This window comes from Ailuropoda melanoleuca, chromosome 1 (genome assembly GCF_002007445.2).
Source record: "Ailuropoda melanoleuca isolate Jingjing chromosome 1, ASM200744v2, whole genome shotgun sequence".
Classification (NCBI taxonomy): Eukaryota; Metazoa; Chordata; class Mammalia; order Carnivora; family Ursidae; genus Ailuropoda; species Ailuropoda melanoleuca.
In genome coordinates this window covers 38,177,064-38,203,548 of record NC_048218.1, presented here as the reverse complement: position 1 = coordinate 38,203,548, position 26,485 = coordinate 38,177,064, and the positions used below count along the sequence as shown (strand labels likewise).

The window sequence follows — 26,485 nt, the reverse complement described above, 5'->3', positions numbered from 1 at the left end:
GCTGTATTTATACTTAAACTGGATTTGTTGGAAAATTCCTTTTAAAGTAATGAGAAGGGGCTAAAGATATTCTTATCTTTCCCCAGGCATGGGACTAATATTTTTTAATGTTTAGCTAATCAAACTTGAATGACACGCTCAACTCATGTTCTGCCAGGAAGTAGAAGTTCCCTACTTTGTCAGCTCTTTTACAAAGTGGGTTCTTGAAAATTCTCATGCACAAACCAAAGAATGTAAAGACATAGATAACCTACCAGATTTCTTAGGAGATGGGACAAAATTTATAAAAAGATCTCCAGATAATGTAAATAATATAAACACATCACATATATGGGAAGAGACTGTACAATTACCCACCCCATCCCCAGATAAAACTATAGAAATCTTGAAGGCTCCTGGTCTACATCCACTATACAGTAGGCTTGCTGGCTAGATGTTCAAACGCTCTGCTCTCTCTGACCTTTCCCTTAGTGATGAAGACCCAGGGCAAGGAACCATAGAAGTTCATTAAGTTATCTTAGGAGAGAAAGTTATAGATTGTGGATGTGTGTGGTCGCTTTGGGGCTGGCTGTATTGAGGCTAAATGTGGAACACCAGCTGGATATCGGTTATTCCCATATCGCCTCATCCTTTTCCAAGAAAGGAGTTTCTCTCGAGGCTAGCAAGGCAGATCTATTTTTGGCACCAATTTCTAATATGAAAGAAATTTGGGAATAAAAGTGAGTGCTTATTTTGAAGGTTGATGAAATTACACTCTATTGATTTCCAATTTATTTAAATAAACTGGCTAAAATATGAATAATTTTTATTAAGGACTCAGTTTTTTTAAAACAGGGCTTTGAAATTTCTGAACTTAAAATCTCAATTGCAGAACATTATTTTCACGCAAATGAGAAAAGCACACATACTAGACTATTTGCTTAGGCCTTTAAATCTTTTTTTTTTTAAGATTTTATTTATTTATTCGACAGAGATAGAGACAGCCAGGGAGAGAGGGAACACAAGCAGGGGGAGTGGGAGAGGAAGAAGCAGGCTCATCACAGAGAAGCCTGATGTGGGGCTCGATCCCACAACGCCGGGATCATGCCCTGAGCCGAAGGCAGACACTGAACCGCTGTGCCACCCAGGCGCCCCGGGCCTTTAAATCTTAATGTTCAGAATTACATGAAAACTGCTCTACATAAAAATCATATTTGTTTCTGATATAGAGTACAAAATGGTGTATAGTTTGACAAAATCTTGGAAATAAATTTTTAAATAGGGCAATAGAAATAATGATAATAACACCTTCCATTAGCCATTCATTATTTATGGACCTTCAAGCATATTGTAGGGGCTGTGGTACGGTCATCCATTCAAGGAATTGATCTGATATGGGTAAGACAAGTATCACATAAACAGTACCAATATGACAAGATACGTGCTTATAGAGACATATCCAAGTGCAAGGGAAATACTAAGCTGAGAAAAATGGACTGAGATGAGGCCAAGGCTGACAAAGCTTTATAAAGGACTTGATCTGAAAATATCATGCATTCACTGGACTTATAAGCAGCAAGTGGTGAGAGGCATTCTAATTGAAGAGACCGGTCATGTGGGTACAAAGGAGTGAACAAAGATGAACTTTATGAGAAAGCCAAGCTGCTGAAAAGAACGAGTGTCAGAACTCAGTTTGGAAAAATATGCAAGGGTAGGGGAGAGAAAGCTAAAAAAAAAATCTGTATTTTTGTTTCTCACCTAGAGAGGGTCATTGATGTACATCAAAGCAAGAAAACAGCATGAAGGGAAATAGGTTCCAGCTTTTCTAGAATGAAGATCTGCAGAAGCATAAAAAGAAACAGGTTCCCTGAGACAGAATAGGGTCTTATTCAAGTTCCTTTATCCTGGTATAGAGAAAAAAGGAAATCCTTACTACTCCAAAGAGATCAGTACAAGAGGCCTAGGAAAGCACACAGAGTTCCTGCAAGTGTGTTCTGGGTAACAGATAATGGTGCCGAGAATGGTAGGAGAATGCAAGAGAACTAACGTCTGGTGAGCATCCAACACATGTCAGGAAATACTTTTTAGTAACATGGTCTTATGTGGTTTTCACAATAACCCCATGTGTGAATTATTATCTCAAAGTCAAATACGGTTAAGTTACATTCCAGAGAGGCACTTGCCCGAGATGATACCACTGGTAGAGGTAGAGACAGGATCTGAAACCCTGCCTGTCTGGTATCATCACTTACACTCTTTTCGTAGGATCTTCTATCTCTAGGTAGCATCTCTCCAACCCACCATTCCCAAACCTTACTGCCTCTCAGGGACATGATCTGAGCTGACCTCTCTCTGGTTTTATAGGGAAGGTGTGGTGCAGGCAGAACCCAGGTCAATACACCTCTGTGAGGCACGAATGGGTCAATCTTTCAAAGAAGTCACAGTGCTGGAGAAAAGGGAATAGATGCCAGAGATATTTTGTAAGCAGAACTGAGAGGATATGGTGACCCAATAGATATAGGAAATGAAGGAAAGCTGGCCATTAAGAAATGAATCTTCTGGCTTGAGAAACTGGATAAAAAAAAGGTACCATTAACCAACATATAGAATATGGGAGGAGGTACAAGCTCCATGATTAGGAGATTAAATTTGACCTGAAAACAATGAGACATACTTCAGTAATTATTCAAATAAATTCAGGAGAGAAGAGCCAGAGATTTTACCATACCACATTTCATACATTTACTGGTCATTAATTATTGCAAGCCCAAGCAAATGAACACCATAGTACATTATTAAACTCATTATCAATCAGGTTCAGACAACTTATTATTTGGGATCATTTAAATATTTCAAATACAACTTAAAGATCTGAAGTAGACACTACTTTTCTGGTAAGAGATATGTAGATACACTCTGCAGAGTTAACGTATGGTGGCTATGGTCTGCAAAGCTGTTAGGGCAAATAAGAGATTTGAAGAGTAGGAAAACAGATTTACCACCATGAACATTTTTTTCCCCACCATGACGTATTTTTATGTGCTTTAGCTACCGCACAATTTGAAAGGATTTGGCATGATATTACTTCTTTTTTTTTTTAAGATTTTATTTATTTATTTGACAGAGAGAGAAACAGCCAGCCAGAGAGGGAACACAAGCAGGGGGAGTGGGAGAGGAAAAAGCAGGCTCATAGCAGAGGAGCCTGATGTGGGGCTAGATCCCATAACGCCGGGATCACGCCCTGAGCCAAAGGCAGACGCTTAACCGCTGTGCCACCCAGGCACCCCTGGCATGATATTACTTCTGATGATCACTATCACTAAGTCTAAACACCATTTTCGACTATGAGGGAAAAGACGAAGTGTGATCCTAAGTAGAAACGTTCAGGAGGTAGGGTGAAAGTTGGAGAGATGAATAATTCAAACGAAAAAAAAAATGACTTTCCCTTTCTTAGTTTTTGAGAGCTTCCATTCTTATAGAATTACCCTGAGTTGAAAATAGGTAGAATTATATCTTTGAATCAATGTGATATTTTTGGTTCTCTGTATTCAAAAGGAATGCCAAGAATGTACTTCATAAACAAAGAATGCATTGATGGAAGCTCACCTAGCACACTGATGATCACGTGCAGCTATTAATCTGATTCCTGTGGATTCCAAGCCTGTTTCCATGGATGGATTCATACAATGGCTGTGAATTCATTCATTCACAAGTATTATTGTGCCAAGAAGCATTGTAGGTATGGACCTGAGAATAAAACTGGACAAGTCCTTTCCTAATAGGGGAGAGAGACAATTTAAAAAAAACCCCACAAAAATAGAAATATAATTTTCAAGAGGGCTTTGTGCTATGAAAGCAACAAGTAAAAAGGCCTGTTTTACATAGATGAGCTTAAAATAGTGGCCAGGGATCTCATCATATAGCATTTTATAGGGCATGATAAAGGATATAGATTACAGTGGAATCAGTAGGACTTGTTGATGGATTGGATGAGGATGAGAGGGAAAGGAAGGAGTTATGAGTGACACCATATTTTTGACTTAAGCAACCAAGGATTTAGTGGCACTATAGGAAAAATAGGGAAAAACTGGGGAGAAACAATTTTAGATAGAACACTGAGAAGTTGATCTGGAGATGTAGACTGAATGTACAAAGATGGTGCAGATCGATTTGGTGTCTAAGTCTAGAGGTCATGGGAAATTCAGGACTGGGCCTCTAAATCTGGAAAACTTCTGCCTGTGTAAATTTTTTTAAGCCTTGGGAACAGTTGAGACAATATGGATGTGGATAAAGAAGGGAAGAGGTCTGGGACTCCTAGAGCATTCCTACATCTCGAGGTCCTGAAGAGGACAATGAATTGCAAAGTAGACTGCATGAGCAAGAGCTCTTGAAACAGAATACCTCTGCTTTCTACACTACTTCTCTGTAACTCAAACTGGCAACCCACTACAGCTTATAAATTGTTGATATTCTCTATCATAACTGAGAATCAACGCATTGGGAAAATAAAAACCTTTTAAAAAGAATATTAAGGAGATTGGAGACCACTGGGATTTTAAAATGTAATATATAGAATTATAAATTAGGATAAATTTAGAAAAGTATTTTTCATAGACGGTAACATTTTGGCTATCCATTTAACAACAAAAAAAAGTTTAATTATTAAACAAATACTTCTAGCTTGGAATTGTATCTTACATGATATAGTATGCCAGACTGTCTCTTAAAAAAACTATTAAAATCCATATACATGGCAACAGAATCCATCTTATGGTTGCATTAATATCCTGCATTTCTATAAATAATATGCATTTCTACAAAACTTGAAATTTTATGAAACATTCTTTGATTAGCTCAGACAACTGTGTAAGGTTTGGAAGGTAAATATTATTATCATCATTTTGCTAATAAGCACAATGGGATTCAGAGAGGCTGACTGATTTGAATGATGTCATCCAGCTAGGTGTATATGACCTGAATGAGGATCTTATGACTCTTAATCCATTGCTCTTCCCAAGATCACACCATTTGTTATGTGATTTGATCTCTTATTTATACTTAGAATCAGAGAGGCAGGTATATGGGTTGGCGGACTGTGTATTGCATGGGTAAGGTATGAATGGTCCCTTCACACTCGGCAGTAAGCAGCCTGAGCAAGCTAAGCAGGAGCTCGGAGTAAAATACTTTACTTTGACCATTACGTCTAACAGTCGCAGAAACATGGGGAGAGAAGAGCTAAAAGCGATTTGTCATTCTATTAGAGATAACTATCATCCCTCCAAATAATAAAATGAAAATTTGGATTTTCCAAGTGATGATGATGACGATTAAAATTCTTTGCTAAATCTGAAATTCTGAAGGTTTTCTTTCTGATACAGTATTTTACATCTATTTTTCATTTTCTAGAAGCATTTCTTTTAATTCACTTTTCCTTTGATCCATGTTCACTCACTCAACTGTTCTCTTAGCAACATTTCTAAGTTTCTACCCTATCTTCTTCCAGCAGGGTCTCGGGTCTATCCTCCTTGCATCTTTAAACCCTACCGGCCATAAGTGAACTGATTAGCCAATGGTGGTGGTCTTTCCTGGAAACAGTACTCATGATTTTCATCCCCCCAGTGTCCCATCTGCTTTAGTTCCTTGATTTATCACATTGTTTTTATCATATTCTCCCTAATTCACAACTTATTTTTCTTCATCATTTAAATCTGAGAATGCTCACCATATTGTGATAGATTGAATTATTGGTTTTTATCACCACGCTGCCTCCTCATGTTCCTGCTCTTGTGAGAAGTCAGCTAGAAGCTCACAGTCTGCATTAATCTCACCCTCTCGTCTTAGCTCCTCCTTAAATAAAAAAAAATGATGCGAAGTATTTCTTTTTGATTCTCTTAAAAACTTTCTCTGCCATCTACACCCTGGCTCTGATGTCTTGATGCAGCTGTAGCCCCTGCTCTTCCATCAGCACCAACAGCCACTTTTAAAAGTGAAACCTCAGGTTTAGAAGTCAAAGAAGAGAAAAAGACCTCCGTGTGTGTGTGTGTGTGTGTGTGTGTGTGTGTGTGTGTGATTATAAACTATAATAGCTGTGTTCTACAATGCATATTAAATAAGATATTTGGCTATTCTTTTTGTAATTAACATTTATCAACATCTACCAGACATAGGATTAGACAATCAATTAGAGAACTGAGAGCAAATTTAATTATGACACTTGGGAGAATGGGTTCATTGCCCTGCTCCTTATGAAACGATTTATTCAGGGCACCTATGTGGCTCAGTGGGTTAAGCGTCTGCCTTTGGCTCAGGTCATGATCCCAGGGTCCTGGGATTGAGCCCTGCATTGGGCTCCCTGCTCAGCGGGGAGTGTGCTTCTTTCTCTGCTTCTCCCCTTGGCTGGTGCCCTCGCACTCACACACGCTCTCTCTCTCTCAAAAAAAAAAAAAAAAAAAAAAGATACTACTTATTCTACACAGGGGAGCAGAACTAGTGTTATCAATAATGGAAAGGCAATCACAAATATTTTGAGATTTAAGGGATTATGGGAGGCTCTTTTCTAGCAGCTGTGGGACATCAAATTGTTAACATTTAATATAGAATAAGCTAGTAGCACACTACATTCCATGCTTTGTGAGATTAAGGGTAGAATACCATAAGATTGCTGGCTATGTCAGCTGGGGTCAGTTTCTAATGGAAAAAAAAAAGAAACCTATAATTTTGGTCTTTTGTAATTCATAGAATTGATAAGAAAATCAAAGAAGATAATGTACTTGGAAGTAATTTGGAAAATATAAGGATTGTATAAATGTAGCTTATTTTAAGTCTTTGTTTTAAAACTGGCAATCCTATTTCTGCTTGTCTTAATCAGTCAGGAAATCAATGGAGTAAACTTCAATTAAAAAAATTGTTTTATTTGACATGTTCCAGAGTCTTTACACTAACTTTTGATTGGGTCATATTTAGTGTGATTCAAGATAAACTTAAAATTTGATTTATTTGAGTTAGTATTCAAATGTTATGCAAAACTTACAAAATATAAATAGGGTTATAAATACTGCTGGTCAAATTTGTAAATCTCAGCCACTTTATTTTGGGTTTATTCCTTTGCCTTTCAGATAGAAACTAGTAACATTAATAGTAACAAAAAAAAATAACACATTTATGAGGTTGATTTTAAACAAGTGTATCCGTATCAACTCTCAAATTTATGATTTAAAATTTGTCTCTTAAATTCAAAGAATGTAAAAATATGATCCAACTTTTTATGAAGTGCTACTAAGTAATTATTCTAAAACAACATATTACTATATTTCCAAATATCTAATTGTATCTTTGATGGTATGGGACCATCTTATTGCATATTTCTCAACATCTTGGAGATGGCAGTAAGCAATACATCCCATTCTCTGAATATAAGTATAAATCATGGTAAAATGGTTCATAATTCTAGGAAACTAATGTTATTGAAATATCTATTCGTGTCTACTTCTTTCACTTTTGTCTTTCAGATTCTAAGATTTAGACTTGCTCAATATTATTACTTCCCAAAGTTGGGTTGAAGTATTTCTACTGCTCAAAAAGAAATAAAAATATCCACACAGAAATGCAAAAAAGCAGAATATCAAAGTTAAAAATTAGAATTAAGAGGTGCAATAAATTTGAATTAATTTTTCACATTTAATATTAAATTTTTCCTAATTTTACTAAAGTCTGTAGTTTGTCAATATTAAGCACAGATTTGGTTGAAATACTAATTAATACTAAATCTCATTTTAGGGAATTTATAAAATAGAAAAATATTTTACTTCATATAGCTAATGTTCTTTTATTATCTTATTACAAATATTAAAACTTTATCATCATGTATGTTGGTGTGATGGAGATACTAATTAATAATAAAGTTTTTTATTAATAAATAATAAATTATTTAATCTTCCAGTTTTCTTTCTTTCTACAATTCACCATACCCAGCATGAACAGGGAAAAAAAACCCAAAACCAGAAGATAGTTTGAAAAGGAAAAGCACTATAATGGTGATGTCAAAGGAAAAAAGAAGAGAAAAAATAATAAAGAGGAGTCTAGTTAATGAGGCAATTTACTAAAATTCTAGTATTGTTCTATGAATTCAAAAGAGCCAAACTCACAGACCAGATGAAAAATAAAACTGCCCTATAAACATAAGCCAAAGATAAACCAATTGACATAAATATATAAAAATATTCAAGAGTTGAGAATAAAATCTTATCATCTTCTGCCAATTGGATTAGCAATTAAAATACTGATATGTGTATCAGGTTATGGAGAAATGAATACAACCGAATAAATTTATAGTGACAATTGGTAAAATTCTTTTCAAAGGAACCTTGGCAATCGGCAACAGGTCCCAATAACGTTCATATCATTTGACTAGTAATCCTACGGCTGGATATTTATCATGAAGAAATAATTTAAATGAAGTAAAATTGTATGCATATGAGACAATTCATTGAACTGTTTATAACAGTGAAAAACTTGACATAAACTCTCTTTGCTGTTCTATAGGTAATAAGAAGTTAAAGGATATTTTTCTTGTTCCCTAGAGCTTTAGACTAAAGCTGAAGCCAGAAGGCAACAAGAACCAATATGTAAGTATATAAATCTAACGATAAGGTTCTGTAAGTTTCGGTAAGTTGGGAAAGATAGTCAAATTCCTGCAGTGCATACAGAGAAGAGCCCAAAGATACCCCACGCTACAGACTGAATGTTTCTGTCTCCCCCAAATTTGTTATGTTGAAATCTGATCCCCAATATAATGGTATTAGGAGGTGGGGCCTTTGGGAAGTGATTAGGTCATGAACACTTATGAATGGGATTAGTGCCCTTAAAAAAAGAGACCCCAGACCCTGGGAGGATTAGAAAGGGAGAAGACAGCCATCTATAAACCAGGAAACAAGCTCTCTGGACACCGAATCTGTGAACACTTTGATCTGAGACTTCCCAGCCTCCAGAACTATGAGAAATAAATTTCTGTTGTTTGTAAGCCACTCAGTCTATGGTACTTTGTTATAGCATTTTGAACTAAGACGCCCTATTATACCCTTCCCTCACATGTGCAACTGAGATGAAACAAGTAAGGTTCCTAGTGAGCAAAACTGAAGGCGGTACAGACAGAGCCCTGAGAGTAAATGCTTCCTTAAATATCTTGCTCTAGATTTGTTTACTAGTTGCATATTGGTTTAGCCTATAGACTCAACGGTATGTCTGTGGGATACACAAACAGGGGAAAGCATAATGAGAGAGAGGAAGGGATAGGAAGGGAGGGAAGAGGGGGCTGAAGGAGGCGTGGCAGTGGAGGAGACTGAAGGCCCACTCTTTGGCGGGGTAGGGTTGCAAGTCTCCTGTGGATCAAGTGGAGGTCTGGGATGACATTTAGGTCTATGCTGTCATCTTCCACATTCCTCCTGCTCCATAGATCCTTTTACTTCTGGAGTTGCCTTACTCTGTGAGCAGCCTTCATGGTGTGGTACTGGCAGGATGTCTCAAATACAGAATCATCCAGATTTTCCTTTGACAAACAGGAAATATGCAACCTCGCTATGCTAAATGGTGGGTTGGACTTCTCACTGTCACCCTGCCATCAGTTCCATTGCCTTGTACATGGATTATTTTTTTTTAAAGATTTTATTTATTTATTTGACAGAGATAGAGACAGCCAGCGAGAGAGGGAACACAAGCAGGGAGTGGGAGAGGAAGAAGCAGGCTCATAGCAGAAGAGCCTGATGTGGGGCTCGATCCCATAACGCCGGGATCACGCCCTGAGCCAAAGACAGATGCTTAACCGCTGTGCCACCCAGGCACCCCTGTACATGGATTATTTTTAAAGTTCCTATCACAAACTCTCTGAACTCTGTGTCAGTTGGTATCAGTACAGTCAATACTTGGGAAAAAACCTGAAGATGTGTGTCTTACATATGCATGTATCTAATACAGCACTTGACAGTTTCTCTAATTCACTCAGAGGGTTGCTTTACATGTAAGCGAAAGGCTCTCGTTTGAGAGCTCTTCAAACATGAAGCGAATAAATATGTGCAGAATTCCCAGAGTTACACAGCATTTGTATAATTCTTTTTTTTAAATTTTACTTATTTATTTGAGAGAGAGAGAGAGAGCACAAGCAGGGTGGTGGAGTGGGGAGGGAGAAGCAGCTTTCCCGATGAGCAGGGAGCCTGATGTGGGACTCAATCCCAGGACCCTGGGATCATGACCTGAGCCAAAGGCAGATGCTTCACCCACTGAGCCACCCAGGTGCCCCGCATTTGTATAATTCTTTAAAGCAACCAAAAATAAATCACAAGAACTCTTGTTTTCCTTCCTGATAATGGTGTCTCTCCAGGATCCTGTAAAAGCAGAGTGCCATTCTGAAGGTTATCAGACAGTTCCCACAGAACATGTACTTGTCAATTCCATGTCTGACAAAGAATATCCTTCTATTAGCTCTCTTGGCTTTGACAGCGCTGTGCTTTATATAGCATGGCTCCATCAGCGACATGAGCAGTAGTACTGACACGGCATCTGCTAAAGCAATGAATGGTGACAAATTTGACATGTATTTTGAAACACCTTAGTAATCTTACCCTTTGTCTTCTTTAACTTTTTAGATTAAAACTTCCTTTATGCCACTTGGAGTGAAGGGATCTGAAAGATCGCCAGAAGCAGAGGTCAAGTCACATTCCAGCTGTGCAGCTCATTTGTAAAATTTAACAGTTTGCAGGATGCCAAAAGCATTGCTTAGTTCACACAGAACAGAACGATAATAAAAAGCTGGAGCTCTCAGCAGTTCGACAAGTGTAGCGCTTCCAACTAGCATAGTTTCAAGGACTTGGAAAGGATGTTTTGCTAGCTAAAATGCACACTATTCTGTGTAGAAATTTTGTAATGGGGACGGATGATAAGGACCACTGTCTGACTCCTCTTATTGGGCATCAGGTTTTTTATTACTTCCAATCCTATTTATAACCATTCAGAAAGTCACTATCACTATCAAGGATGCTTTTTTATTGATGATTTGATTAGAACTAAAAAATGAATTCAGCAGAGTGCAGGATACAAAATCAGTATATAAAAATTACATGTTTCTATAAACCAACAATGTGCTATCTGAAAAGGAAATTACAAAAACAATCTGATTGACAACAGAATCAAAAAGAACAAAATATTAAAAAATCAGCTTAACTAGGGATGCCTCGGTGTCTTAGTTAAGTGGCTGGCTCTTGATTTCGGCTCAGGCCATGATCTCAGGGTCATGGGACTGAGCCCCACATCAGGCTCTGAGCTCAGTGGGGAGTCTGCTTGAGGATTCTCTCTCCCTCTGCCCCTCCCTCCACTCAGGCTCTCTTTCTCTTTCTCTCCCTCAAATAAATGGATAAATCTTGAAAGAAAGAAAGAAAGAAAGAAAGAAAGAAAGAAAGAAAGAAAGAAAGAAAGAAAGAAGGAAAGAAAGGAAGAAAGAAAGAAAGAAAGAAAGAGAAAGAAGAAAGAAAGAAAGAAAGAAAAAGAAAGAAGAAAGAAAGAAAGAAAGAGAAGAAAGAAAGGAAAGAAAGAAAGAAAGAAAGAAAGAAAGAAAGAAAGAAAGAAAGAAAAAGAAAGAAGAAAGAAAGAAAGAAAGAAAGAGAAGAAAGAAAGGAAAGAAAGAAAGAAAGAAAGAAAGAAAGAAAGAAAAAGAAAGAAGAAAGAAAGAAAGAAAGAAAGAAAGAAAGAAAAAGAAAGAAGAAAGAAAGAAAGAAAGAAAGAAAGAAAGAAAGAAAGAAAGAAAGAAAAAAAACGTAACCAAGGAGGTAGAGGACACATACACTGAAAACTATAAAATACTGATTAAAGAAAAAGCAGACACAAATAACTGCAAAGACATTCTGTGTTCATGCACTGGAAGAGTTAATATTATTAAAATGTCCATACCACCCAAAGCAATCTACAGATTCAGTGCAATCCTTATCAAAATTCCAATGTCATTTTTCAGAGAAATAGGAAAAACAATCCTAAAAATTCATATGGAACCACAAAAGGTCCTATATAGCCAAAGCAATTTATATATATTATATATATATATTATATATATAATCATGTTCTTTATTCATTCCTCTGTTGATGGACATTGCGTTGTTGCTTTTTCTTTTTTTTTTTTTAAGATTTTTATTTATTTTAACGACTGAGCCACCCAGGCGCCCCTGGGTTGTTTCTTGATCTTGGTTTTGTGAATAATACTTTAATTCCTTTATTTTCTTTAATTCCTTTGGATGTATAAATGTGTATATGTATACATATATATACACATTTATATATTATATATTATATATAATATATATATACATTTATACATACACACACAATGGATATTATTCAGCCTTAAAAAGAAGGAAATCCTGCCATTCACAACAACATGAATAGACCTGTAGGACATTATTTTAACGGAAAAAAGCCAGTCACTAAAGGACAACTATTACATGATCCTTTTTATATGGAGAATCTAAAACAATCAAACTCATAAAAGCAGAGAGTAGAATGGTGATTGCCAGGGCCTAGGGGGGAGGAGTAAATGGGGAGGCATTAGTTAAAAGCTACCAAGTTTCAGTTATGGAAGATGAATACGTCCTAGAGATGTACTGAACAGCATAGCACCTATATTATTAATACTGTACTGTATACTTCAAAATTTGCTATGAAGGTAGATCTTATGTTATGTGTCCTTATTACCAAAAAATAATAAAGAGAGCAAGATAAAACTTTTGGAATTGATGGATATGTTTATGACACAGATTGTGGTGATGGTTTCACAGATGTGTACTTAACTTCAAACACATCAAGTTGTATACATACTTTAAGTATTTACTGCTTTTTATATGCCAATTATACCCCAATAAGTGGTTTTTTTAAAAAAGAGAAGTAACTTTTGTAAATTATAGCAAATACTGCCAAGTGATAGGACAGGATGAAAGTTGAAGATTGTTTTCTGAATTTATCAGTTTGGAGGTCACTGGGGATTTCAGTAAGAACAATTACAAGAGAATATCTCCCTAGCCACTCAACTAAGTCCTTCCTCTTAACTCGAATCATATATTTGTACATGTCCTTTGCTTAATCACATTCTCTTGTCGTATTTTAAATTTCCTTAAGGCGTGGTTCTCTGCAAATGAAACTGAAAAATTAATCCAAACTGATCACTGAAGGAGAGTAGATGGGCTAACTTATCCCTCAGTGAAAACTTGGATAATAATCCTGAGATAATTACCTAGATAATTTTGGTTTTATATTCCAGAAAGGGCAGAAGCACCTTCAATGATATGTTGTTAAGAGGGAGGAAGTGAAATGCTAGGGCGGTCACTCTTGCTTTCATAAGTAAATCTACTAAGACATCATCATCTGCTACATGAAGGATGACGCCTCCCTGCCTTAGTAATCAATAGCTTCTAATTTTACATTTGGTGTAGAGTAAATTAAGAATTTTAATTAGCACACATCAGATAGCTAGGAATTTGCACCCCCATCATGTTACTTCCCTGGTCGAAACCTTTCAAATGTCTCTCTGTTGTTAAGTTGCATAACCCTAGATCATCCACATATAATAGACAGTAGGTTCCTTTTCCATAAAATGAGATTATGTTTTCTTTTTAGTATTGATTTGGGGTTTAAATAAAAACACATATAAAGCAGCTAATATAGTGTATGCATCTTCAAAGATGTTAATTATATACAAAATAGAAAATCTCACGTAGGCTTATTTGTTGATTAGGTACCAAGTTACTTCTGTAGTATATCTCCTGATCCTACCCTGGGTCTGGTTTGCATTTGAAATACATAAGCTTATTCACTTTTTCATTAAAAAAATCTTGTATATTTCTGTGTTAATTCATTCTTTTTGTTTGATTCACTGAAAATGCCCCAAATCCAACAATTTCTATTCATCAAAATCCTGCAAATATCATTTTAAATATCAGGCTTTTAAGTCTTTCCTGTTTATTATAGCCAGAAGTTATTTTCTTCCATGCATTCCCATGGCATATATTTTCTACTTTTTGCAGAATTGTATTTTTGTGGCAAATACCATACATAGGTTGATCCACTCAATACCCTTTCTACATTCTTTGTTTTTCTTTCCCTTCACCACAGAGGCTTTGATGAGCAATGACATCGAGTCATAAAGATTATCCCAGTGCCATTTCCCCCTAGCTTCTTCAAAGTTTTGTTCTTATTTTATTTTGACACTTCAAAGATGGAAAAAAACAGGAGCGTCTGGGTGGCTCAGTCGTTAAGCATCTGCATTCAGCTCAGGGCGTGATCCCAGAGTCCTGGGATCGAGCCCCACATCAGGCTCTTCTGCTGGGAGCCTGCTTCTTCCTCTCCCACTCCCCCTGCTTGTGTTCCCTCTCTCGCTGGCTGTCTCTCTCAGTCAAATAAATAAATAAAATCTTTAAAAAAAAAGATGGAAAAAAACAAATGTAGGTGATTCTTCTTGAATTCTTCTTGTGGTGTCTGCATTTCTCAGGAATTCTCCCTCCAATATAAAACCAGTTTTAAAAAGACTTATTTATTTATCTGAAAGAAAGAGAACTCACATGGGCGGGGCAGGGAGAAGAGAGGAGGGACGGGAGAAAGCGTCTCAAGCAGACTCCCCACTGAGCTCAGAACCTGACATGGGGCTCAATCTCACAACCCTGAGATGATGACCCGAGCAGAAATCAAGAGTTGGACACTTAACTGACTGCACCACCCAGGGACCCCTAAAAGCCATTTCTTAGGTTTCTACATAGGTGTGCCAACACTAGAGACATGACCATTTCTTTACTAATTATATTGCATCAATTCTGACCTCACTTTTCTACTTTCTAATGAGTAAGGACAAGAAAAGGAAATGAATAGTACAAAAGATGGAGAAAAAGATTATTTATTATCTACTTATATATCAGCTACATTCTTATTTATTGTACCTTTCAGTCATCAAAAGATGCCTGTGAAATAGCTTTTGTTATTCAGAATTTTACAGATGAATAAATCAAGGCTTAGCTAAATTGGGCAATTTTGCTAAAATCACACACTAAGTGATGATGCTGGGATTGAAGTCCGTCAGTTTCTGATCCTAATAGTCTCAATCACTTTGAATTGTACCACACGGCCTTACTCATTACTTTAAATATGAAAGTACATACCACCAGGTAAAAAAAATCCTTTATTTTTACCAGTTAGAGCTTATAAAGCCTGGGAACCGTTTAAAAAAAATGTGACGAAGATTATACTAGAGGTATGCTGGAGTGGGCTTCCACTGGCTAAAAGTCATTGGGCACATTTCTTCCCACTGAACTGTGTTCAGTGACTTCACGTGAGCTGGTAGTTTGGAACTGATTATTTCAGGAGCATTTATATTGTTTGTACTATGAAGGTCGGCAAACTCTACAAATCTGGGCTCTTGCTCTCCTTCCCCCTGTTGGTTGATAAACATTTACAGAACACCACTAGTCAAAACATTTTCATCCAAAATCTTTAAAAGCATTAAAAATTTTTTTAACATTAATCTCTTTCCTTTACTACAATATTAACAGGAGTTGAGATATATAATTTTGTCTATCAATTCAGCAAGAGTTTGTTAAAAACTAAGACAGAATACCCAATTCTTGTGAGAATGTTGTGATAGAATTATGGAGACTTTTACTTTTTTTTCTTTAAATAGTTTTATATATTCATGTTTTCAATAATGAGGAAAATGTTATTAGAATAAAATCACAATTTTGTATATTGGAAGCATCTGTAAAGTAATATGAAAGAAAATACTTTTCAGTTTTAAGTGTAAATTTTGCAATTCATTTTTGTTTTAAACCTAGCAATGAAAATGATAAAATGTACTTTAAAAAAGAAACCAGAGGAGGATATAGTTTTTTTCTCAAACACTTTAGGGCCAAAGGGCAATATATTCTATAGCTGGGAGATGAATGGACCAAGATGAAAAGTGGATTTGTGCCCCAGGTTCCCACCCCCCGCCACCACGAGGCCAGTCCCACCATTTAGGACAAACCATTTAAGTCTCTGGGCATCACATCCCTCTTCCATAAAATGGGGATAATCATTCCTACCGGATGTGAAGATAAAATATAATAATACATTGGAAAGCAACTATAAAAACTATCAAATAGTTCATTCTCAAACCATTCTGATTGAACTTATGGAATTATGTATAGTTCTAATTTTGTCAATTTGCTTCTACTTGATTAATTTGCATCCAGGGCAGGAGCATTTCTTCTACTTTTCATTTTCATTTTGTGAGTCCAACACCACTTTTGCATACTATAGACAATCATACATTCATCCATTCAGAAAACACTGCCCTACTGTTTCACTGTGAATTCTACATATTTGTATCTTACATTTAATGAGATGTTTTTCAAAAAAATCTAATGTTCCAACATGTGATACTGGTTTTAATGTAACCTTCTTTAGCCACTGCAGAATTATGCTCTGTCTACAATTGTACAATGGTAGAAACACTTCTATACTTTTTAGAAAGTGCAACAATCTTGACAGATTTTCCCCACTTAGGTCCTGATGTAGCAATGATATTTAATGAAAGGTCACAAATGCTTTTAGTGACAGAGTATGTGGAGAGAATTCACACAGAAAGGACACTTGCATAGATTTTTGCTATATCTTGGTAACCTTCTTTAGGACAAAAATGAAGTTTGTCGTAACTTTAACCCATCCATTTGAAAGCCCTTTCCAGGATTATGCCTTTGAAGGGAAGAATATGAGTTTCTCTCTTCTGATATGTTTTAGGACTAGTAATGGTGGCTAATTGAACTTTATCAGGAAAGAGGGGAAAGAAAAATCCACAGCTGACTTTGAGAGAAAATGGTTCTTCGAGCACTTAAAATTCAAGCTATTTTTCTCAAAACAGAAAGGGTCAAAATCACACAGTCTAGATTTAGTTATGCAAGGTAAGAATAGAGAGCTCCATTGCTTTTACTTCAACTAGAATTATGAAGATTGAAGGGTCCTTGCCTTGTCAAGCACAGCTGCCAAGATGCCAAAGAACAGCTACAAGATGCCTTGAATTATTAGTGTTGTGTGGCAGTGGCTGCACTGGATAATACGCGGACAGAATGCTGAAAGGACCACTTTCCAGATCTGGAACTCATTGTTTCAAACATTATTTAATAAGAAGTTATGAAAATTCGCAACTAACCTACTCATTATTACTGGTACCACCTAACTAAACCACCTGTACTTGAAAGCATGAGCCCAGTCAGTCTTTTCCTGAAATTGTTTTAGCTATTTATGCAGTGGGTAGGAATCTTGTTTGCTATGGCAATCAGAAAACAAAATCATACTTTATAAACTTTTAAAAATATGACAAATACCTCAAAACGTGATGTGTTGCAAGATTAAAAAAACTAATTCTAAAATTACGGCTTTTGATGGCTAAGTATTTGCACATAACCTTGACCGCTTTAGTATATATACTGGTTTCTACTTATATAAAACCTCTCTCTCAAAGGTGATTTTATCCCATCAGTTCTCACCATGAGTGTGTAATTACAATAATATATACTAATCATAAGATGGAGAAATAACGAAAAGAAAGGAAAGATGCAAGCTGAACTGGAGCCAAACACCTCTTGAATAGCTAAGAGGCAGGCATTTGCAAAAGACAAGTGACTATCAATAATTTCTGATTTAATTGAGATAGTTTTGTTCAATATTCATTGACATTATTTTGAAATAGATGAGAAATTGATATAATGTAACCACATACGGTCTACTTCATAAAAAAACAGAGTGATCGCAGCAATGTCAATTTATATTGTGTAAGAAAGTAAAGGTAGTTGAACATTAAAGTGGGTTATTGAGTGAAGTTATATAATATTTTTCCCTTGAGGTTTCATTATATAAGAAAACAGCCATCTGTCTTGGAAATTGTGGGTATAGAAGATAACGTTAGGAAGCTTCTCTGAATTTTTTGGCCTTTTAATTTTGTGAAATAGTTCAAAAGAGTGAAATGCCATAGAGAGAGACACCACTGAATAGAGAAAGAGACGTTTTTGAAATGATTTTTTGAAAATCACTCCCACCCAAGGGTATCTATGAAGTGTTCAAGGCCATGGTTTCTTTACAGGAGTTTTCACTGTGAGCAACAAGGGAGTCAGAGAAGTTTGCCTTTGATGCCCTTGATGCCAAACACTATGGTTCATTCGGTCAGGGGAAACAGAGATGAAAAAGCCTCAATTCTGGCATCCAAGGACTCACTGGTCTATTTGGAGAGAAGACATATGTAAACAAATAAGATACAAATAGCCTGGTAAGAACAGCACAGAAGTTTGCAAAAGGGTCATAACCAGGGATCATGAGTGAGTTGTTTTCTCGCTAAAGGAAGGGTCTGGAAAAGGAAAACAAATAAATCTGAATTTTGGCAAATGACCAAGAATTTTCAGGTAGAAGGAAAGACATCCAGAGCTAAGTGACAACAGAGAGGAAAACTGCATGTGTGAGATGAGTGTGAGAAGTTCCCTACTTGAACCATGGCTGGCCCATGGGCAAGGTGGAATGGTGAGAAGGAAGATGGAGCAGAAATCCAGATAAACAAAGGCTAGATGAGTGAGCTAAATAACTTGACTGGCTCCCAGAAGGAAATGGGAAGCCACCAAAGGATTTTAAGCATAGGACAGAACTAATCTCTAAAATTAATTTGGTCACAGTATGGGACAAATGACTCATGGGGGCAAGGCTTAGTCCAAGGAGTTGAGGTTAAAGGCACTTAAAAAGGTCCAGGCCAGGCATATTGAGTTCAAGTAAGTTAGGGGATGATCAGGAAAGTAGATTCAAGAGACCCATCGGATTGATTGAGTTTGGCTGGGTATGCAGAAAAATTTTACAAAAGGAATCTGGGAGTTCCTCTGATGGGATATGGAATATAAGAGACTTACACATTTAGGGGAGAAAAAAGATGAGTTTAATAGTGAGCCTGTTGACTGGACCTAGAGGTCATTCATCTGTCCATATGGTGATCTCCAGGTATGTAGCTTGATGAGGAAGTTTGGGCTGGATATGCAGAAGAGAAGGAAATTTTCCCAAGTCCAAGTCCCACAGGGCTATACAACATGACTTCCCTTGCACTAGGTCATGGCATTAAATAACACTGTATCACAAAATGAGGAATTTATTCCCTTTTCAGTGTTCTTTCCCTTTGGATGAAGCCCTTGAGAGAGTTGCTGTTTGTTGGAGATTTGTTTTTAACTTTTGCTATCTCCCTTATAAACTGAGGGGAAGTTGGCCTCAAGCTCAAGGCTTTTAGCTGGCAATAAATACCTGATAGATATTTAATGAGATCACTACTTTTTTTGTTGTTGTATTACTTTTTTAATCATTGCCTATTATTTGTGAAGTAATATTGATTTTACACTAACTGCAGTGATAAGAAAATTATAATTTGTTTATATTTTAAGATGTGATTCAAATTAAAGAGAAATTATGTAAAGAAGAAATAATGAAGTACAAAAGTATGGAAAACTTATGAAGACAGTATGTGTTGGGACTTGGATACAGTGAAAGAGAACCATTAATAGGCAATGTTAAAACTGAGGTTAGTCCTCACTTTCGAAATAACTAGGACCCATCATCTCATTTGGAGGTAACTGAAACCACAGTAGGTAATGATATTATTTTATAAGAAGGTGTAGGAAGGATTCCTAATACTCATGGATGCACTTCAGTGAGTCTCCTCATTGAAAAAATTATCTGCTAATATTTCTATCTATGTGAATTATTTTTTTTGGGAAGAAATACCATAGTTGTTTGTTTCTTTTTGTTTTTAGATTCTCAAAGGGATCTTTGACCAAAGGAGAATAAGAAAAATGGCAGTGAGTGGAGAAGAGAGATAAGGATAGACAGGCGAAGACGATCACCAAATGAATGGAGAAGTAAAATTCAAAGACAAGCTGGATCAAGAGAAACTGTCAATTTCTTCAAGAGCAAGAAAGTTACCTTTGAGTCTAAAGGAAGAGAAGGCATGGATAGTTAATAGTTAATTTGTCAATTACTCCTACATAGCTTAGCAAGCTAGGGTTTCAGTGATCAGTAGCCTCTGGTTTAAAAATATGATGACAGTGGCCACAGGAGCTTCATGGGGTGGTAGGGGTGGAAGTCAGGGTATGGTGGGAAAGGAGTTAATAGGAGGGGGGGAGACGATAGCAAGAAATAAAAATTAGTTTTCTTCTAAAAGCTGGCTGAGAAAAGGAGTGAATAAGACTAGATAGAGGGTTGTTCAGGATCATGACAGTCTTTTTTCTATTTGCTTGTTTTAAGGATGAGAGTGATATGATCTTAATAAACTTAATCAATGGAGTCATTACATAAAGAAGAAGTTAAAGTTGCAGGTGATAAAAGAAATGATTAATGAAGCAAGGTTCGGATGATTGGAATGGGGCAGTTGTAGGATCCAGAGCAGAGGGGGGTCAGCTTGACTACAGGATTGGAGCAGAGGAGAGTAGCTGAGCAGCCAATTATATAAGAGTTGGAGGAGGGGAGGGAGCTTCATTCCTGGGAGTGTCTGAATTCCTAGTAAAGAAGAATCATCCTGAGAACAAAGGAGGCGGGGACAGAGACAGAGCTATGAGAAGGGTGGCAAGCTGTGCTGAGGCTGCTTTGGAGAACTAGAAAGAACGCCAACCACTGGTGAAAAATGCCAACCACTGGTAAGAAAAACTTTGATTAGAGGTTGTGTCCAAATGACATTAGAACTAAGACTTTACGGTAGCATCAATTAGAAGAGCTTCGACGAGTGTCCGCAGCAGTGCTTAGAGCTAGGAATGTAGGAGGCTGACCAATGAACTGATACAAAGTCTGGGGCTTTATAGGAAAATGCACTGTCCCTATTCCTAGTGTTGCTGGTTCTCTCCCTCACTAGGTTCTGAAATGCTATCCCCTACCAATTATTAAATGACTTTGCTCCCATTGTTGCCTCTCTTTTTCTAAAATCAACTCTTTCTTCTGCTGGTTCAGTTTCATTGATCTAATTCCATTAATGTTCCCATTTTAAAAACAAATCTCAATGGCCTGCTCTAGCTACTTTTAATTCTCTTCCTGAAAGAGCTATTTTTTACAGAGTTTTCACTTCCTCACCTCCCATTCTTTCCTTTTTCCTCATTATCTTAAATTAAAATTTTTTCAGATTTGTGTATAAAATTTTATTTAGTATTTTGAATAACTGTGCACATAACTCAAAGAAATTAAAGTATATAGAAAACTTTATCTCCCTCCTATTATTGAACCCTACTGCTCAGTTTTCCTCCCTGTAGACAACCACTATTATCCATTTTTTTCTATGACTTCATACATAGGTTTATTTTTCTTTGTTCTTTAATAAATGATAATATACCATGCACACTGCATTGCAATTTTTTCTCTTTAATATATTTTGAAAATCTTTTCACTATAGTACATAGAAAGTTGCCTTAATAATTTTAACAGCCCGATAGTATTCCATTGAATGAATGTACATAGTTTATTTGGCTTGTTTTTTATTCACAGGTACTTATTGCATTCAATTGTTTACCTGTATAAAAAGCTGCAGGGAGTAACTTGGAACATAAATGATCTTTCCTAAGTGCAAATATATCTGTAAGATAAATTCCATGGAAAGGAATCGCAAGGTCACCAGTCTTTGTTCAATCCTTATCGGTCAATCTTTTATCACCACCATTTCAACTGAAATAGCTCTTATCAAGGCCAAATAAAATTTCAAGGTAATTCTGTGTCTTCATATAATTTACCTCTCTTGTAGCATTGAACATAGCTGATCCTCACTTCTTCCTTCTTAAAAATACTTTCTACTTCTGGCTTCCATGATACTACACCCTTCTGGATTTCTTCCTATTTCACTAACTGCTCCTTCTGTTTCCTTTTTTGGCTCCCACTCTTTCCAGTGTCCATATTTTGGATCATTCTAGAGCTCTTTTCTCAGTCTGATGCTTTAAATACATTTTCTCCTTAAATCATTTCATAAAGCCCCATTGTTCTAAATATCATTTACACAATAGTGACTTAACACATTTTTACCTCCAACTCTGACTGTTCCCCTGAGCTCTGACCCAACTACTCTTGTGATGCTTGCATCTGAAGATCTAATAGGCTGCTCAAAACTTAAGTGCTTTTCCTTATTCTTCCCATACCAGTTGGTGACAATCGCACACTTTCAGCTGCTCTGATTATATATCTAGGCATGAACCTTGATTCCTTTCCTTCTGTCAGCAACCACATCTCATATATCATGAAGTCTTGTCACCTTTACCTCCAAATATATCCAGGATTTGGTATATCCACTGCTATCACTCTGGTCAAAGATGAGGCTTGGATAGTCGCTTCCTAATAACCTCTTTTCTTTCCCTTTTATCTTTCAAAAAATTATTTCAACACAATAGCAAGAGGATCCTGGTAAAACTGTTCCCCACCAGAAATGCTTCAATGGCCTCCTATTGTACGTAGAAGAAAATAGAAACTCCACACCATGGGTTAAAAGGCCACCTATTACTTCTGAGAGAAGGAAACACCATCAAGAAATTGGAGAAATTATTATCAATACAGTCCCCCTGCTTAATTTTTTAATCTATTTATTTATTTATTTTAAAGATTTTATTTATTTATTCGATGGAGAGAGAGACAGCCAGCGAGAGAGGGAACACAAGCAGGGGGAGTGGGAGAGGAAGAAGCAGGCTCCCAGCAGAAGAGCCTGATGCGGGGCTCGATCCCAGAACGTTGGGAATCACGCCCTGAACCGAAGGCAGATGCTTAACGACTGAGCCACCCAGGCTCCCCAGTCCCCCCCTTTAATACTTATGTGCACTCATTGATATAATTTTGCTTATTTATTTTCGGTCCTAGGCTCTGACATTTCTCTTTGTACTTTTTCAAGTGGAAGTAATCATTTCTTTTTTTTTTAAGATTTATTTATTTGAGAGAGACAGAGTTGGGGTGGGGTGGGGAGGGACAAAGGGAGAAGGGGAGAGAATCTCAAGCAGACTCCCTGCTGAGCATGGAGCCCCTCACAGGGCTAGATCTCACCCCGGAGATCATGACCCTGAGATCAAACCCACGCCAAAACCAAGACTTGGGCAGTTAACCGACTGCATCGCCCAGGCACCTCTCAAGTGGAAGTAATAATTTCCATTACAGATGCCAGTTCTGAGTTTCCCTGCTGCACTTTAGGAGTTCCTCACTTTTAGAGCAGAAGTGAGTATTTCTTGCCTGTCTAATTTAAGGCTGAGGGAATGGAAAAGCAAGGTTTCTCACTGTGGGGTACAGGAACTATGGTTCTATATCAGATCACTACAGATGCTTCCCTAGGGGTCTCAGGACTCCATCACCTAAGGATTATTAGTGCTTTCAGTTAACAGCAATCAGGAAGCAACAAATGACATCTTGGCTACTCTGCCTCAAACAGTATCCCTCCCACTTCTTAAATTCATATTGAAAAAAAGAGAATCCTGCCATGGCCTTTTAAATATTACCACATCCATGTTGTTTGACACTAGCCATTTATTACTAATATACTAGAAAGTGCCCTTTAAAAATCTTTGAAGTGATTTCAGTAATAGTTAATCAAAAGGGACCTTAAACTTAGTAGATAAGAAAATTCAAACTATCATTCCTCTCATTTCCAGTTAAGAATGATGTTGTAATTTTGCAAGTCTTCTAAAAGAGATACGCACCCAATTCTAGGCTAAAAGCAAAAAAAAAAAAAAAAAAAAAAAAAAAAAAAGCTAAGAAAGTTGTGGTGTATTATTTTTATCAGCAGCTTTATGATAGTCTTTATAAGAACAATATGCTTAAGAATTTTATAAAACAAGTTAAGTAATACATTTATTTATTTAAAACTGAAAAAGCTGCCTTTACAAATGTGCTATTCCTCAATCCCAGACATCTATACAACTTGCCTAATGAGATTAAGTCTCAAAACTTGCATTATTCTTTAAATCTTCCTTCCAACAGAGCTTGTTATATACTGCTGAAAGGGAACACACACTTGATATAACTACGGTCATTAGCTCTCTAATAAGCCTCAGTGGACCAGGCTTGACAAATGACTCATTCTGACCATAGGAGGTGTGGGAAAATATATTAAAATATCTTGGACAAAGTAAGTTTTTTCACATCTGGGAACTCCTAAGCTGATACCAGGCAAGTATAACATTTGTTCTAGAAACATCTGAGTTTAATGAACAATCTACCTAAAGCATAGAAAAACGCTTCTGATCGGAAATAGTGAATAACCACTTTAGCTATCAAGAGCAACGGTGACACACAGATTTGAATGGGGTGGAGCGAGAACGACCCTTGCCTTGGAGGAGACACACGGTGATGATGCTCAAACCTGCCTATGAGTTTGGAGAGGGCGAGAGGGAAAGAGGAGGAACAGCAATTGTAAGCCCAGAGGGATGGAGAGGCTTCCTCAGGTTAGCTCTTGACACTCTCACTCCACAGTGAAAACCAGCTCAGAGTCCAGTCCTCCTTCGTCAGCAAATACATGGACAAAGGGGCAACTCAAACTTAAGGATTTAGATTTTTGATCACTAAATCAAATTTCAAAGATTTGTATATAAATGGAAACAGAGTGAAACCCATCTTGAACTTGTTTCATTTTCCTGGCTTTTGGTATAGTACACCCACTAAAATTTAGTCAAACTGCAATGATTACATAGATATTCCAGAAAAAATGGTATGAGTAGCTGGTGACTCTTCCTGCTTATGTCATCTTAAATGCTCACTGAACTAATCAGTTTAACTATATTACCATCGTCAAAGTGCCGGGGAAATACTTTACATGCAGAAAACGAAGTCTTCTCAGGTTTCTTACAAAGTGCGTGGAAGTGCATCCTTAGCTCTCATCCAGTGCGCTATCGGGGGCCGCCTCTTTCGTGCAAGTGGATATAACCCCAAAGCCCCATTCAGCATTTGAGGCACCCAAAATGCTCCTCTCCGTATATATTCTCCCCTCATCTCCTGCATTTCATTTCCTAACTTTCCGCGCTCACAGACGCGGCTTTCCCAGCCCCTTTGGGGACCGGAACCCTGAATATCAACCCTCATTCAGACCCCCTTTCTCCTTTGCTCAACCGCCCCCCCCCCCCGAACAGGAACTCGCCGGCCTTTGCCGGGCAGGACCTGCAGCTGCCCAGGCACCTGGCGGCCGCGAGGTGGAAGCTCTCTCCTGCCCTTTACCTCAGTGGGTCGTACCCGCGGGAAATCAAGTTAGAAAACTGCAACATTATTTTTCCCCGATCTACGCCTCCTCCCGGCTCCTCACATTTCTCTAACCAGTCCCCCCAGAATCATCCCACCGGGGGATGGATGCGAAGACTCTACTGTCCTTCCAGTGCCGGATTCTGCCCGGTGCCCGGTCTCTCTCCACCCCAGCGGCTCCTCAAGGTAGGAGCGCCGGAAGCCGGCACCCTAAGTGGGGTGTCGCGGACTCCGACCGCCACCCCTCGCCCTTGGGCCTAGGTCGGGCCCCTCCCTCCCAGCCTGGAGCTCCTGCTCCGCCCAGAATCACTCCTGCCCCCCGCAACTTCGCCCCCAGGGAGCAGAGGTAGCGGGCTGAGTGGGGAAGGGCAATTCTTGAATTCCAGCGCTGCTCGTTCACTCCAAAGAAGTGTCGGAAAGGAATCAGGCTCCAGCCCCGCAGGGCTTCCTGGCCCTCCCGCCGAGGACGGACACTGCCCGGGGCTCCCCCGCTCCGCTTCCCCACTCGCGCTCCGGGCTCCGGCGAGACCCGCACACTCACCGGGAGCGCTGGCCCGCAGCAGTCCGGAGCCGGGAAGGCGGCGCTCCAGGTCCGGGGGTGCGCGGGCGGGGGTCACCGCGCGGAGCGCCGGTCGCTGCCGGGCGGAGAGTCGCGTCCGGGCTGCTCTCGGGGCCGCGGGCTGGGCTGCTCGCCGCGGGGCTCGGGGGCCGCGCCCGGCTGGGTCCGGAGCGCGGGCGGGCGGTCGCCAGAAGCTCGCCACCACCTCTAACACTCCTTTCCTCCTGCCTTCATCTCTCCCTTCAACACCCCTTTCTCATCTTGCTTCTCTCACTTTTCCCCCTTCCTCCCTCTTCTCTCAGCCGTCTCCTCCCCCGGCTGGCACTGGTGCGTGGTGAAAGGCGGGGGAGGGAAGAAGTGCCGTCTCTTTAACTTGAGGGATACCTTGGAGATTATCTCTTCATGGAATCTGGAGATGACGTGAACACCTGTCCGAAAACATCTAGAATAAAACGACTTTAGTCTCCTTTTCCTTTTGGTTCTCCTTCCAAGTCAGTCTCTCTCTCTCTCTGTCTCCTTTGATTGAGTGGCTAGGAATGAGGCGAGGTCAGATGAGGAAAGCCAAGAGTCAGAGGCAGCCGTCTCCAGAGTGGGATCAGGAACCACCCTTTGAGTGGGCCCAGAGATCTGTTTACCCACAATTTCACAAAGCAGGCATTTCCTCAAAAAATGAGGTAGGGGGAAGGATGACAAAGG

The 26,485-nt window shown here is 38.3% G+C and overlaps 1 protein-coding gene and 1 pseudogene across 2 annotated transcripts in view; both read right to left on the bottom strand.

The window, feature by feature from the left end:
* Positions 1–24,863, bottom strand: part of LOC100477169 — a 63,378-nt pseudogene extending 38,515 nt beyond the window's left edge.
* The window catches only part of HTR1F (5-hydroxytryptamine receptor 1F), a 135,253-nt gene extending 109,173 nt beyond the window's left edge, over positions 1–26,080 (bottom strand). The window contains exon 1 of one of the 2 annotated variants that reach the window (XM_034663549.1): positions 25,772–26,080. The gene's annotated coding sequence lies outside the window, so the exon portion shown is untranslated. The remainder of the gene's footprint in view (positions 1–25,771) is intronic. The other variant, XM_034663630.1, reaches the window with a different exon arrangement.
* Positions 26,081–26,485: the final 405 nt, after the last annotated feature.